Source organism: Marmota monax, unplaced genomic scaffold (assembly GCF_021218885.2).
Source record: "Marmota monax isolate L192 unplaced genomic scaffold, Marmota_monax_Labrador192_F-V1.1 WCK01_AAM20220418_F8-fsc00288, whole genome shotgun sequence".
Taxonomy (NCBI): Eukaryota; Metazoa; Chordata; class Mammalia; order Rodentia; family Sciuridae; genus Marmota; species Marmota monax.
Window position 1 is genome coordinate 1,212,127 of NW_026693586.1, and position 14,974 is coordinate 1,227,100.

The following is a 14,974-nucleotide window of genomic DNA, read 5'->3' on the forward strand; positions in this document are numbered from 1 at the left end:
CCCTCTCCTCATCCCATCCTGTCATCTTCAGGACCCCAGGAATCTTCCTGTCATCCAGGACACACAGGATAGGGAGGGCCCACCACCTGATGGTGGCATTAACAAGTGACAATGCACTTATAGTTAGAAATAAAGATGGAAGATGGCCTTCTTCACGGCCACCTGTTAAGCTCTTCTTTGGAATGATTGTTCGTGGAAATAATAAGGGGGAAAGGACTGTCCCAGGGTTCCCAACTGGGAGGTGCCCCTTACTCTAACCATTCTGAGAGAAGCTGATCCCACAGAGGAAAAGCTCGCCAGAGACTTCACAGCCACGTTGATTTCTAGCCAGGTGTTCCCAGGCCCTGCGGCCAGTGGTCTTGGTCTCCGTAGCTTCTGCGGTGAGGGCTGCCATAGGGAAAAGGACTAAACTTGGCTTTACCATCAGCACCTGGCTGCCGAGCCTGCCAGGTGCTCCATCCCACCCCATGAGAACGCCTTGAACAGCCCTACGGGACCGGTTACTCCTGATTAGATAAGAGAAAATTCCTTTTTTTTTTTTTATCCTGGATACAAAAGCAAAATTATTTTTTTTTCTCACTTTCACCAGGGTTTTCAATTGAATACATCTGAAACCCTGACTTTAAAAGAAAAAAATTTTCACTTTGAAGCAGGTATTTTTGATGGGGCTTATTTTTGGATTTGAGATCCCTGGGCTTCTTGCCCCATGAATTACCGCTTGCTGCTGTGTTGGAAATGCAGACATTGGTGACCACAGTATTAAGCCAAATTTAAAATCTTTAGTCTCCTCCATCTGTAAGTGTTATGTATCTACCTCATTATGATTTTTTTGGTTTCCTGTGCTTTCGTGTTGTGTACAATGTCAGAGGTGAAATGTAGATAAAAATATATATATATAAAAATATATATTTTTTGCTTTGCAATAAAGTTCAAAGCTATAACACAGAATATTCATGAAACGTCATAGCCTTTTATTGTGCTCTATTCTTAGTTGTGAACTGTCCTCGGGAGCCCTTCCGCCTATTCACTAGAGTCAATATTGTTACGTTTGTCATTTTTGATGAATTATCCTAATTATTTTAACTGTACTTTTTGGATACATGAATAAGACACTAGGATTCTTGAACAACTCTTGGTTTCAAAGGTGCTTTATTTCTGTGGACTCAAGTGATCAGAGGGAAGTGTCTCTGCAGACTTGAATTTCCAGATAAAATGACCCATATCAACGTTGTTGCGCTTTGGGTACAGAAGGAAAGGTTTGTGCTTAGGGGGAAAAAGGAAACATTTGTTTGGCTTTAACTTTCTGCAGCTTTTGACATTTACTTATGTCCAACTTCAGTTCCTTGGCATGAAATCCAAAAAAACTCATGGCCTTCCTAGTATTCTTGACTAATTTGGCTGTTTTCGACTTTTTGAATTTGCCATTTTCTCTAGGTTGATTTTGTGTATTGTGCTATTTGGTGGTGAACTATGCTGTGCCCAGCCCCCACCTCTTCTCTAAACCTTCTGGAACTCTCTTTCATACCATGCATTAAGAGGGACGGTGCTCTGGAAATATTTGTAGTCTACAAGCCAGCGACGCCATAAAGACTCAAGTTTTTCAGAAGAGTCCTGACCACTTACAGGACTGGCTCATGGGATCTTGCAGAGAAGGTGGATTGTCTGCAGTTGATTCTCCTTATCTAGATGTTTGGACAGAATTCCTTTCCTTTAGCTAAGCACACCTAGGTCGTGAGCCCTCTGTAATGTGTATGGTTCAATAATCCTTGTTTTTCTGTGTCTTTGGCCAAAAATATGTAAGGCTTTTCTCAACTTCACTTAATATGTTTTAAATGGGATAAAGAAAGGTCTGTAAGTGAGAGTAAAATATCCTTAAAAATGACCCTTCTGTAGAACTCTCTAGATGTTTTATTATTTCTGAGCTCCAAGGAGTTATGGCAAAATAGTAATTGAAAGGAGGAGAATCATTTCCACAAGTGGATCCTCTTCCCATAAAGCACATACGATGCTACAGAAAGTGAGAACACGAGATTCAATTCATAACACGTTGTTTTTTCTTCTTTAAATCATAGAGAATTGCTGATGTGCATTGATAATTGACATTTTAACTTGTAATTTGGAGGGTTTGCTCTGTTCTTTAACAATGCTGAACTGGCATTTAAAACAACTCTGGCTTGGTTCTACTTTTCCTGTTCTTCCTATTTCTCTCTTTTTATGGTATAATGGTCTGTCAAAGAATTTAAATGCAGATAAAATGTATACAGAAGGTGGAACACACTGGTGTTGATTTGGAGGGAAAATATAATGATAAATATATATTTATATGTATGTATACATATGTGTAAGTAGGTGAGTGGGAATATATGATATATTCACACACACATGACATATACACACACACGGGCATGATGACAATATGCTTCCAAAGCTGGTTTTTGATTCTAAGGGATTTGCTACCTCACTGAGCTTCCCAAGATTTTAAGATTTCCTTTGAAATCATTAAATATTTGAGAAATGTTTGCTATAGATTATTTTTTTCCACTTCCATTTTTCTTTAACTAGAAAGCACAATTCTTACTAGTCCCTTCTCTTTTGGTGACATAGCTATGGTGGATTTGGAGGAGCCTATTCTTAGGTGGGTTTTTTTTGTTGTTGTTAGGTTCTTTCCTGTACCTCTCCTTCCATCCTGTGCAGTGTCAAGAGAAAGTCATTGGCAGACGCACCCCCACCTGCCCTTCTTGACTCCACCTCTCCATGCATCTCTCCATGCATCTCCCGTGCCCACGGGCCTGTCCATCACTCACTCGTGGAAGACATTGTTCACCCGGTTGCTCCTCAGGGAGGGCTTGCTGGCTGTTCTGAGTCTGAACACTGGGCTGCCTCCATTCTTGCAGCACCTTCCTGTGGCCACACCCTTTGTACCCAGGTCACAGATGATAGGAATGCCAGGCTTAGGGGCAGAGGATCTTTCTCCATCTGTGGCAGAGACCTTTAAAGCCATATATTGGTGACTCAAAGCATAAGAGGTAACCTATTTCTTTTAGAGGAGGGGTCCAAATGTTCACCTGAGGTGAATGCATGGACATGAGCCAGTTGAGCCAGTTCCATTCCTGCATTGACGTGTGCCCCAGATGAGCCAGTTCCATTCCTGCATTGACGTGTGCCCCAGATGAGCCAGTTCCATTCCTGCATTGACGTGTGCCCCTCGTGGGCAAAGCTCCCTGGATTGGAGGGAAGCCCTGCCTGGTGGAGCAGCCTGGGAAAGCGGAAAGGAAGGTGAGCTTTTTTCTCTCTAAGGAAGGATTGCCTTCTCCCCCGCCTTTTCCATCAGACCCGTCTCTCCAGGTCAGGTTGGTCCTTGGGCTTGACCCCTGTCGTCGGGTTGTTGAGCGAGTTTCCTGCACTGCTGAGAATGCTGAGTGTTTCTCCGTGTTGCTTGTCTGGGTGCCTCTTTGCCCCTAGATGGGGAGAAGGCACTGTCCTGGGAAGCTGTCCTTCTGGATGAAGATGCTTTGGGTGCTGTTAATGGCTGTTAGTTGCTCTTAAGTTCCAGTTTGAAATCTAATTCTGATGCTCCAGCTGATTTTTGGGTGCACTGCTTTTGGACAAGAATAACTTCTAGGCCTGAGGAACTTGGATCACTGGAACAGAGGGAGCAGGTGTGTTTCAATGGCATGTGGCAACGGGTGCCAAGATTTCTTTACCCTGAAATCAAAGTGTTGCACAACCAGGTAGAGACTTTTTGCATGTGGACTTCCCTGGCCACTGGGTCTGCAGGGCACTGACTTTCCTTGCACAAGGACAAGGTGACAGATAAGAAATCAATTTTACCTCCTAGGAACTTCCCTGCCAGACAGTATCAGTCAATTGACTACCAAGTATTTATTGAACACTTGCTATGCCAAGCACAGGGCTGGGACCCTGGAGGGTCTAAAGGGGGAAACAAACTTCAAGGAATATAATAGAAGAGATAAGAAATATGTTTAAGTAACTATGATACAATGAAAAATAGCACCCACAGAGTGGGAAGAGGTGCGCTGGGCATTCAAAACAAGAAGATACTTCCAAGCAGTATACAAGAGAAGGCCTCAAAAATCCTGGCATCAGGTCAGGGTGGAAGGATTGGTGGGCTGCACAGAGGAGGATGCATAGGTCAGCCGTGCCCACAGGCCTGTTCATCACTCACTCATGGAAGACACTGTTCACTTTCTGATGAGAAAGCAAGACCATTCCCAGCAGTGCATGTCCATGCCATACTGTGTCTGTTCATGTTCACTCGACCTTTGGAAAGAACACTCCTTTAGCTGCCGCTGTGTTGACTCTGGATTGGAACATGATTCAGGAAATGGCTCCCCTTGTGGATAACCACATTCCCTCTTCAAAGGCTTCAAGGATGACCCCAAGAGCTGGGCTTGCAGGTGCTCATGTGTCCAGTGCGCATGCTGTGGTGCTCACATGTGTCCAGTGTGCATCCCATGGTGCTCATATATGCATGCTGTGGCTCAAAGTTCAGTGCACTGTGGCCTTGGTGTGTCTGAAACCTATCCCTCTGGTCCTCCACGCTTGGTAGAGGCCAGGAGGAATGAGGCCCGAAGTGGAGTCTTGCTTGTGAGGGGATGTCAGAAGACTGGAAGGTTTGAATCGACCATTCTACATTTGCTTTATGGGACCACTGAGTTGCTAAGGTCAAAGGGAAGGCATCTGAACAGTCAATGAAATTCCTAATGCCCACGCCTCCCAGGAGACAGAGAAGAGCCAGCTTCTGTTTCCCAGTAAGGTTTCAGTTCAACCCTGGCCAGCCCAGCATTCCGGAACATTTGAGACCACTGCAGCCTGCCAGAACCAGTCCAGCCATGCAGACCATGATCAGCCATGAGCCCCCAATGTAGCAGTCACAGCAGTAGTAACAGTGGTCACAGTATCTCCTAATGAGGGACTGGATCCTTGCAATTTGGAGTAAGACCCATTTTTCCTATAATTTGTGCAATGGTTCTGGGCCTTTCCAGATACCACAAGAATCTAGAAGAGGGGGCTGAAAAAGATTTTTTTCTGACCCTTTCTTCAATGGCCCCCAATTTCCTCACCCTGGCATATAGTTTCTCTTACAGTTTGTTCAACATGATTTCATGTTCTGAAGATTAGAAAAATGCAAAAACAAAGGATTCAGAAATCGGATGGGAGATGTGAAGGCACAAAGAATCAGGGCAGCAGGAAAACGTCCCATACAGACCTGTTCTCAGCATTGGTCTTTGCCATTCAATGTAACCTTGCCTCTGATTGGACCTCAGATCCCAGCACACTGAAGTGGAGATGCAGGGAATGGCAGTTCTGAACCTTTGCCCTTATTCTATTATTATTATTATTATTATTATTTTATTTAGAGACAGGGTCTCACTGAGCTGCTTAGTGCCTCCCTAGATTGCTGAGGCTGGCTGCGATCTTCCTGCCTCAGCCTCCCGAGCCACTGGGATTACAAGGCGTGCGCCACTGCACCTGGCTCTTGGACTTTAGCACTTATTAACAGAACAAACAGCCTCAGAATTCCCTGAGTTTTCTTAGTTTGGCTCCTTACAGTCATTCTCTCTTTAACCTTTAGAAAATAATATTATTGTCAACTACGGCTTAGGACCTTTCCAGCGAGAGTGGGATGGGGCCCATTTCTGGCCCTAGAGCGGATTGATCAACCCTGTCAGCCCAACACCCGTTCTAAAAAGGTGGACTTCTACTTTGCACAAGTCATTTTTAACTCCAAGCTTCAAGAGTTTAAATGTTGATAATTCCCTGTACTACCCGCCCGCTGGGGCTCCGGTGAGCCTGACTGCCCATGTGCATCCACTGAGGGTGACACGCAGACTCTCGCTGGCCCCCATGTACCTTGCACACCTTATCTTCTGCCAAGCCTGTGTTGCCCAAACTGTCACTCATCTCATACTCAGCTCTTATTGACGGAGCCTCTGCTTCATGCCGATTTGTTAAGTGTTTTTCTATTTTCTTAGTTCACCTAAGTTATTCTCTGCAGCAACCCTATTCTCTGCAGGGATATAATCTACAGCTTTGTTTTACAGATGAGGAAAATGAGCCTTAGGTGACTGAATGGACTTCCCATCTTCCATTAGTAAGAGACAAAGCCACTTGGTGTGCCCCAGCGTCTGGACCGAGAGCCCTTGCCTCCTCCACCACACCCCTGACCACACTCTCCCTGCTTCTTTGTGACAGCCTCTTACCTTTCTTTTCTTCCCATGATCGAGTTGAACTTGGAGGTTTGTTGTGGTACATCTTACCTGGGCTTGCAGCAGCTGAGGGTGGCTTTACCTATGAAGAAACAAGTCACCTTGAGATGGCTGAGAGTAGAGCATTAGCTGAGTTTGACATGTGAAAAAGAATGCCTTTCCCTTATTTCCAAGAATCTTCTGTGAAAAATTGCCTAGCATAGATCTTTTGCAAACCTATATTTGAAGCCAATTGGTATTCTTCTGATTATCTCAGGAGGTTTCTTTGGCCTTTGGCAGGATAGCTCCATATGGTAGAGAAGTGGTGTATGGAGTGTGTGGCACCATTATCTTTTGGAGCCCAAGCTGCTAAAAAGAAATTGAACAGTAAAGCTCTGAACTTAACCAGAGTTGCTGCTTCCAGATTGGCCATTCTGAGGACCTGGGCTCTTACCGTGCTTCAGAAAGCTCGCCAAGACCTTGGCTTTGTCTGATGCTAACACTGGCAGCCATCTTCCCTGAGGTTAATGGAAGGAGCTTTCTTCTCTTGGGAGCCAAGGGTCCCTGAGCTCCTGCACAGCTGATTCTTTCCATTAAGCAGTCGTCTGACTTCCTCATCATTCATCTGCAGAGATCCCAGGCACCTGACTAGAACTTGCAGCCAAGTAGTGCCGTGTGGTGGGGAGCTCCTGCACTGAAGGGTGAGGCCAGAAGTGATGGGGTTTGAGGGAAAGGAAGAAAGACAGCTTAGCACCACTGGGCTCAAAGACAGAGGAGATGACATGGCACATGATGAAGGGCAACTGAGCAGGACATTAGGGACAGTTGATAAAGAAACAACGTCCACAAGGTATCCCCTCATCTTCCCCTACTTTCCTTAAAAGTAGCCCCCATGGTGCAACAATATGTGGTCTCTATGGACCACCATTTATAGAGGATGCTTCTTGCAAGATCATCGAAAGCAGTGCTCTCTTGGGGAAAATGGCTTAGCCAGAGATAAGAGGCAAAGAGAAGGGAGGGTGAGATAAGATTCCTCTTTCCCCAAGACAGACTGCTCTAGAGAGTGGGATGTGTCCCCCACAATCCCGTTAGCCTCAACCTGGAGGCTGAAGAATTGGCCTCTTTACCATCTCACCTCCAGAAGAAATGAAAGACCCAAAACCCAACGTGGCTACACCATCACAGCTGTCAGTCTAGCCATTAAGTCTTCATGTCCACAGACCATGTGCCTCCCTCCCAACCCCTGTGGATTTAGAGATCGAGTTAAGCAGTATGCTAAGAATAGGTTTATGGATTAAAGAGAACAAAGAAAAAGGATATTCTCTTAGGAACAAACAAGAGAGATACAATAACCCAATACAAGGTTCAACACGGGCCTGGTATTGGTCACCTTACCTTCAAAGGTTCCCCCTGAAATAAGCAGCCCTATGCCAATCCCATGTTGCCCCTTTAGACCAATGAAATATGTCATCAATTCCTCCTTAAAATTCCTCTCCTCCAAGCAGGATCTCGACTCTACATACATCCAAGCACAGCAGCTGGTGATGGAATTCACCACTGGGCTAACATACAGCCCAGCAGTTTCCTCTTCTGAAGATGACAATGACACTCCCTAAGGTCCCTTCTCATCCTAGAATTCATTCTCAACACACCCACTCATCCAGCAAATGAGAAAGGAGTTTATTTCCTCCCAACCCATCCCAATGTGTCTGAGTATAGGAACCCAGGCACAGCCTCCTTAAGTCAGTGGTAAGTATCTCCTACATCAATCCAACTATACTTTTCTCTTGATTTTAAAAAAAAAAAGTGAAGTCAACTGCTCACTGCCCTAATAAAAATACTCAAAACTGCTATCTTGAAGATTAAAAACACTTTGCTTCCTCCAGTCCCCAGTTTGTGGTTGACATCAAGCAGTTTAAAGTGTTGGGTGAAGTCCAGAGCATTAACTTGTCATAGGAGAGGAATTGGCCACATTGGATCTGCAAAGATTATTGACCAAACACAACCAAGCAAAAAATAATCCCATAAACCCCCCACCACGGTCCTTGACAAGTCCACCTAGAGCTGATGACTGACCACCATCTCACCAAGAACGTACTTTAGATACAGAAAATTTCTGAGCCCCCTTCAGGGGAAGGTGCCGTGCTTTGAGTGGAGTGAATGGGGCTCTCTGCTGGGCCTGTGGTGTGCTTCCCCCCCACCCCCCACCGTCCTCCAACTGTGGATAAAGTGACGTCCTGTCCAACATGCAGATGAGGAATCTGAAGGTCAGAGAAGATGATCTGCCCAAGGTCACATACCACTGAGAAGCAAGAACCCCATGCCCCAGCCGGTGACGTGCAAAGCCCTTCTCTTGAGAGATGGAAAAGCATAGGCCACCTCCCCCTCACCACTGTGCAGACAGTGTCTCTTCTCCAAACCCTATTCCTGGGAGTCACTTTCAACTAAAGGAAGCTCCACAACTTGAAGAAAATGATACAAAATAATCCAACACACCTAGAGTGGGACATCCCCGCCTTGTCCTGGGGAATCTTCCAGACTCAAAGCATTTCTTTAGTCATTAATTAAGCACTCCTTATCCTCCCAAACCCCAATTTTGTTCTGTCCCTTTGTCTATGGAAATACATCTGTGATCACAAATCCTTATATTTTGTTTCAACAGCAGACCACCAGATAAGAAGTACACCTTTCAAAGGGATGGATCTAACGAGGCAGAACTCTAGGATTCATCAGAAGAGTCCGGGTGGGCATATATAGAGGCTGTTCAGGCCAACCTGCTTGTGAAAATCCTCCATCCAAGGGGAGAACTGTGGCCAGCAGCCCCTGTAGATCTCCGCTGGCTTGGGCGGACCAAACATTTGATAGCACTCAGAGCAATGATCAGAGGACCAGGTTGTGGGTCAGAGCTAAAGCAGCACAGACTATGTTTTCAGCTAAAATAGCCATCAGAGCATGCTGAACGCTGGGCAAGCTTAGCAAGAAAGGGGATGCAGGCGCCTAGGAAGGTAAGACCTCTTCTGGTCAGAGCAGAGTTTGTGAGAACTGCTCAGACAAACAGCCAGGACAGCTCGCAGGTTCTGCCTGATCCTGTAACTCCCGGGACAAACTACAGTGCACGTGATGTAGGAAGTATGGCTGTCCACCTCCACCTGGGGGTCTGGGACTCAGAGCAGTGGGGATACTGGTGGGCACTGAGTCTGCAGGGTCTCAGGGAGCTTTCTTTCCTTCTTGAGGAATGTAGCAAAGTTTTTAGAGGAAGCTCAAATTTCCTCCCATGACTAGGTCTTAACAAAATTATTGAGTGCTTCCTGAGCTCACAACGCCAATCCACGTTCTTTTTTAAAGGTCAATTCCTCCTGTGGTAGAGGAGATTGCATTTCTTTCCTTTCTCGGGTTGTAGGCTTGAATAAAGGGTTTGCTCACCGGCACACAAAGTACCCAGGTCACTGGTAGGGAGCAAGTCAAACCACCAGCCACCGCTTCCCCGGGGACATGCCCGAGGGTGCAGCCCCCTCCCACATAGGACTGGCCAGTCCCCCACCCTAATTAACAGCCTCTTGCTGCTTTTAAAATGCAGCAAACCTGGGAAGAGCTCACCCGACACTGTTAGAAGAGTCTTAGGGGGGCTAGAAAGAGGCTGGTCAGATGGGTCAAGAGAGGTTTTTCTTGGATGTGGGTCCAGGAAGAGGCCAGAGAGGGGTTGCATGAGGAGGCCAAGCACGCCAGCTGGTTTCTGGGGCCTTTGGCCTGCTGTCTGTGCCCAAGGTACCAAGTGTCTGTCCCCTCCTCTTGGTTCCTGAGGCTCTGCAGTGCGTCCCCACCCACTAGCCCATCCCAGACTAGCACTACAAATCCCTAGAAGTAGCTCTTCCGCAGCACCTGGATTCTCCTTTTGTCCCACCCATGAACACAGAGACAGTCGCCTGTTTTCATTTCCTGTAGCCACTTGTTCTCTTTCAGCCTCTCCCCAAGGCCCATTCTCAGATGCCCTTTGGGGCTCTACTTGTCTCCCCCTTTCCTTCTTTTCAGAACACGAGACTCTGAGAGGCAAGATGGCCTTGCAAGGGCCATCCACTGGCCAGCCAGGGGCTCCTCATCCCAGCTCTAATTTTGTTCTGTTTTCCTTTTTGGGGGGCGGTTCCTGACGGTGCAGTGGGCCTGACCCCATTATGTTTTTCTTCCATCCGCTGTGATGCCACTCTCTCCCCCAACAGCCTGGCAAGGGGAGCTGCAGGGCCAGGCAGCCTTGCCCTGGAGGCTCGTGCTAAAGCATTCTTAAAAAACAAAACACAGCGAGGCAAGCTCAGTGAGGCGGGAACTCCCTTTGGATCCTCAGACCATCAGCCCGGTTTTCTAGTTATTTTCTTGTTGGAATTTTAATACCATCTATTTATTTTCTTTCTTTCTTTTTTTTTTTTAATGCTGGAGAGCCTCACGCTGGTGACTTGGGCAAACAACTCCCTTCTTTTGTTAGTGTTTGCAGGGGCAGAGGCGTGGTGAACTTCTCTGTTAAGCTGTCCATTACGGTGTGGGGTTGATTTCCGACTGGTGCATTCTCGCTTATCAGGGACCTCTGATTCTAGGAGAACAAAATCAGCGACTTACTCTAGTTACTGTAAGCAGACACATTACTTTTACTGTAATTTGAAAAACCTTGCACTGTAATGGTTTAAAAAAAAAAAGCAAATCTTATTGAAACTGATTTTGTATTTTTGATTACATCTGAATTTTCACGTTTTTGTATCTGACCGTAGTGCTTCCATAGCTTGTGTTCAAGGTCTTGTTTTCTTTCCAGGTTGAACTTTTAAGATTGTGTTGACACCAGAAGTTTAAGGGGCAGGACTGGGGCCTGCTAGCAGGACTTGTCATGGGGGTGTTTCCCGGCCAGGTCGCTGGCTGGCAACGGGAACTCTTGCCTAGAGGGAGCAAGGTGACCTCGCATTCCATTGCGTGACAGATCACATCTCCAACTAATTTAAGGCCAACGGTTTGGCCAAACCTTTGCCAAGGACTCTCTCAACTGAGCTGCCCCCCGCCCCTGCATTGTCCAGCTTCCTAGGTAAGGGAGGACATTTGTGAAAACAAACTTGTGAAATTAATTTGTGATTATGATTTTTTCTTTTTGCGGAAACGTGCTGGGAAACAGACAGCATGATGTTATTGCTCTTTCTGCTTTTCCAAACCAATACACCTGTTGTGCTCCTTGGTTTCTTAGTGAAGAAAATTCTAGAAACAGACCGAAATATGAACTCTTTTCCTCCTGTATTTCTGATTAGCAGTTCTCCCTATGTACTCCTAACTGTTGAAGTGTTTTCCTTCTTAGCATTGCTCCTCATATTTTACTTTATTTTTTTACTGAACAACAACAACAACAACAAACCCACAAAGGAACAAATAATCTCTTTCTCTTTTTCTCTCTTTCTCTCTTTGATGTGTAATGTTGTGTTGTCCAGATTCTGTATAAAAATATGTATATGATGTATCTGATATTTGGCAGCCAGTGGCTGTTACTTTAACCAATATAATTAACAAAAAAAAAAAATGCATAATGTTGGTGTTTGATTTTTTTTAACAAAAAAAAAAAACAACCTAGTTAAGATGTTTGTGTATTTTTGCATGGTTAAAATGTACTTAGTGCATTGAGAAATGTCGTGGAGGTACTCAGTGAAAAGGCCGGTTTACTTTTTAATTCTAATGGTGATTGGTTGTTGACCAGACTCTTCCCAATAACGTCTGTCTTCTTTGATTTAGCATAACTCTATTTATGACTTGTTTCAGTACTCAAGATTCAACATAGCGTGTATCTCTCTATCTCTATTGTATTTACTGTTCCTTAAAACCAGGTTGTGTACGTTCGCTCCATCTGGCACAGGCGTCTCCATTGCTGATTTCTGTTGAACTGTCTCATCTGATTGCTGTACAGTCCAGATCTGAAGCACCTCCGCCCCACGGACAGGGCTGTCACCTCTCCTTCCCGAGGTCTAGTCCCTGAGCAGTACTGGGGCTTTTCCCTTGTCAAGGAACATCCCTTTGTTGTTGTTGGTGCCCCCCTCCCCCAATCCTAGTTACATAAAGGAGAAGAAAAACACAGGAAGGTAAGCAGGAATCTACAAATTATTTATATTTTATACGTATTAGTACACTTAATGTGCTATAGGCAGGCAGACAGACTTTAAATGTGAATTCAAGAGAAAGGTAACAGAAGATGTTCAAGGATTCAGGAAGCGGGATCCCGGACTTTTCTGCCAGGAGTGTCACCAGATCCATACAAGGACTGCATAAAAATTAGTGGTTTCTTTGTGTCTCAGTTTCATCGTGTATAAGATTAGGGAGGGCAGCGTCTGGAGACAGGCAGCCACATGTCTTCAATCTTCAGAGTGCTTTGAGTAAAGGCGATGTTAAGGACCAAGGGATGGAGCTGCTGTGTGCTCAGAGTAGCCCCTGTCCTCCTCTGAATATCAGAACCTGCTCAGGGTAGAGACCTGTCCAAAGACACACGATGACCAGGGATGCACAGTCGCTTCTTCAGCTAGGTGGCGCCTAGTTGGTAGGCAATGTCTCCAGTCCATGTAGTCGAGTCCCTGCCCCTGCATCTGATCTTTTCTCTAGCTGAGGCAGAATCCATGTGCTTGCTTTCCCCCTGTGTACTGTCAGAAGTTTGCAGTTCTATATTTTCCCATCCTGAACTCTGATAGATTGCCCCTCCCCTCCCCCCCCCCCAGTGCTAGGAACCAACATGTACAGTTGGGATTAGAAGCAGCTAGGTAGACATTTCCAGGATCTGTGTTTCTCAGACACAGGGCTTCTGGCAGAACAGTGCACCTCCCAGCAAATGGGTCTTTCCCTCTTCAAGCTGGGGTTAAGCCAGTCCTCTGAGGTCCTTGACTTACTGGCTCCGCAGCAAACGGTCCATCTGAGGGCCACCAGTGGAGACCAGTGCTTGGATGTCATTGCCTTTCTCCCTCTACAAGGTTAAGAGACCAGAGCTCAAACACTTCACAAGAACCTTCTTTTGAGCATTCACTCCTGGTGACTTATGTGACTGAGCACTGATCACGTTTCTGCCTGATGCTGGTGGACATCTTTCAAAACATGCTGAGATTTTCATGAGGTTTGATTGCACTTCCTACTTTCTTTAGAGTCAAGGTTGACTGAAAGGGACAGGGTTCCTTTCCTGTTGGCTCTTCCATGCTAAAATTCAGAGGGCACTGTGGGAACGCGCTGACATTGGTCAGGAGTCTCAGGGAACCTGTCAGGAAGTTTGAGTGCCACTCCCCCTAAGCAGAATGAGCGCTCTTGGATGCAAGGCTGTGCTGTGTCCCTCATATTCTTCAACTTATGTACAAATGACAGGACAGATGAACACAAAACCTCGCTGCCTACACAAATATACAAACCCAAGGCCACTGGCTCCTGAGCTCTGCTGGCTCCCCAGACGTGTCTGTAAACCCAGCCAAGCAATCAAGCGTATTTGCCATTGTTAAGTGTTGCTGAGACTCACTGGAGGAGGGGTAAAGAGCACTGCCTGCTTTTCAGTATGGTAAGAGCAGAGCTGAAGAAGTCATGACACTGATTTAAGAATGTAAGTCCAACCACAAGATCTTGATCCCTGCAGAAAGACAACTGGTTCCTAATACCATCTCTACAGTGACTCCCTGGGTGACTCTGGACCCTATCTAGGATTAAGCTTAATACTCTCTAAGAGGGCTTGTTTAGTATTGTAGATAACTTAGAACATATATTTAAACACATAGTAGAGTAGAATTATACAAGGAAGTCCTATGGATCTATCAATTGACTCTAACAGTGACCACTAACTCATGGCCAATCTGGTTTTGTCACATCCCCATAGCTTGATTTTTATTACTGATTTATTATTATAGCTCTTAGAATCTTAGTTAAAATGTTGCCCATTTTTCTTAGGACCAAAATTAGATCACTTCCACCAGAGAAAGGCCAGGCAGGGAGCTGGTCCCCAGACAGGCTCTCCATCTCTACTGACATTTTTCCTTGCATACACCTCGTCCCTGTGAATGTCCCTTAAGGTGGTCCTGAGTAGTTACAGTGAAATGTCTCCATGCTGATGCATCCACAGCCCTGGGTGTCTCATGGAGAGATCTTTTCTAGCCTGCTGTCTCATGCTGGAGGATGGAGGGGGTTTCCATCTGGCTTACCAAAGTCTACAAAGTCACTTGTAGGAGTAGGTCATTGTACACTTTGGCAGCAATGGCCCAAGAAACAGTTCTTCAATTGCAGTTAAATCATCCAGCCTCTTGCCAAAAGTTAGCTCAGAACAACAGACAGCTCTCAGAACTCCCCTTCCCACAGCATTCCAAAGTAACCGTCCATTGTCTTCACTGCAGAGCACGAGGAAGGGCCTAGTTCTTCTGTCGGTCCTGGGCTGTCTTTTGCCCATTTCCCTGTGAGTGATTCAGACCAAAGGCGCTCCTTTCCCTTCCTAGAGACCGCCCAGGCCTTGCTTCCCCTGGTCCCTAGCTGTCCTTTCATCTGCTGGGGGGAGGATTCCTGAATCCTGAAAGGCTTGTCCTCTTCTCCAGCTGAGCATGGGCCAGGCAAGCATCCAGCCTGGCTCTCTGGACAAAGGAGTTGAAGGCCACAGGGACGGGCCCCATGATCTCTAGCAAAGGTCTTGACCTAATTTCTGCATGACCCCTGGTGCTTCCATCTTCCAGTCCAGCCAGCTGAGGGTGACCGCAGGGAAGAGATTCTGGAGAGAGGAAACTCGGATTAAGTTGCCCCGAGTC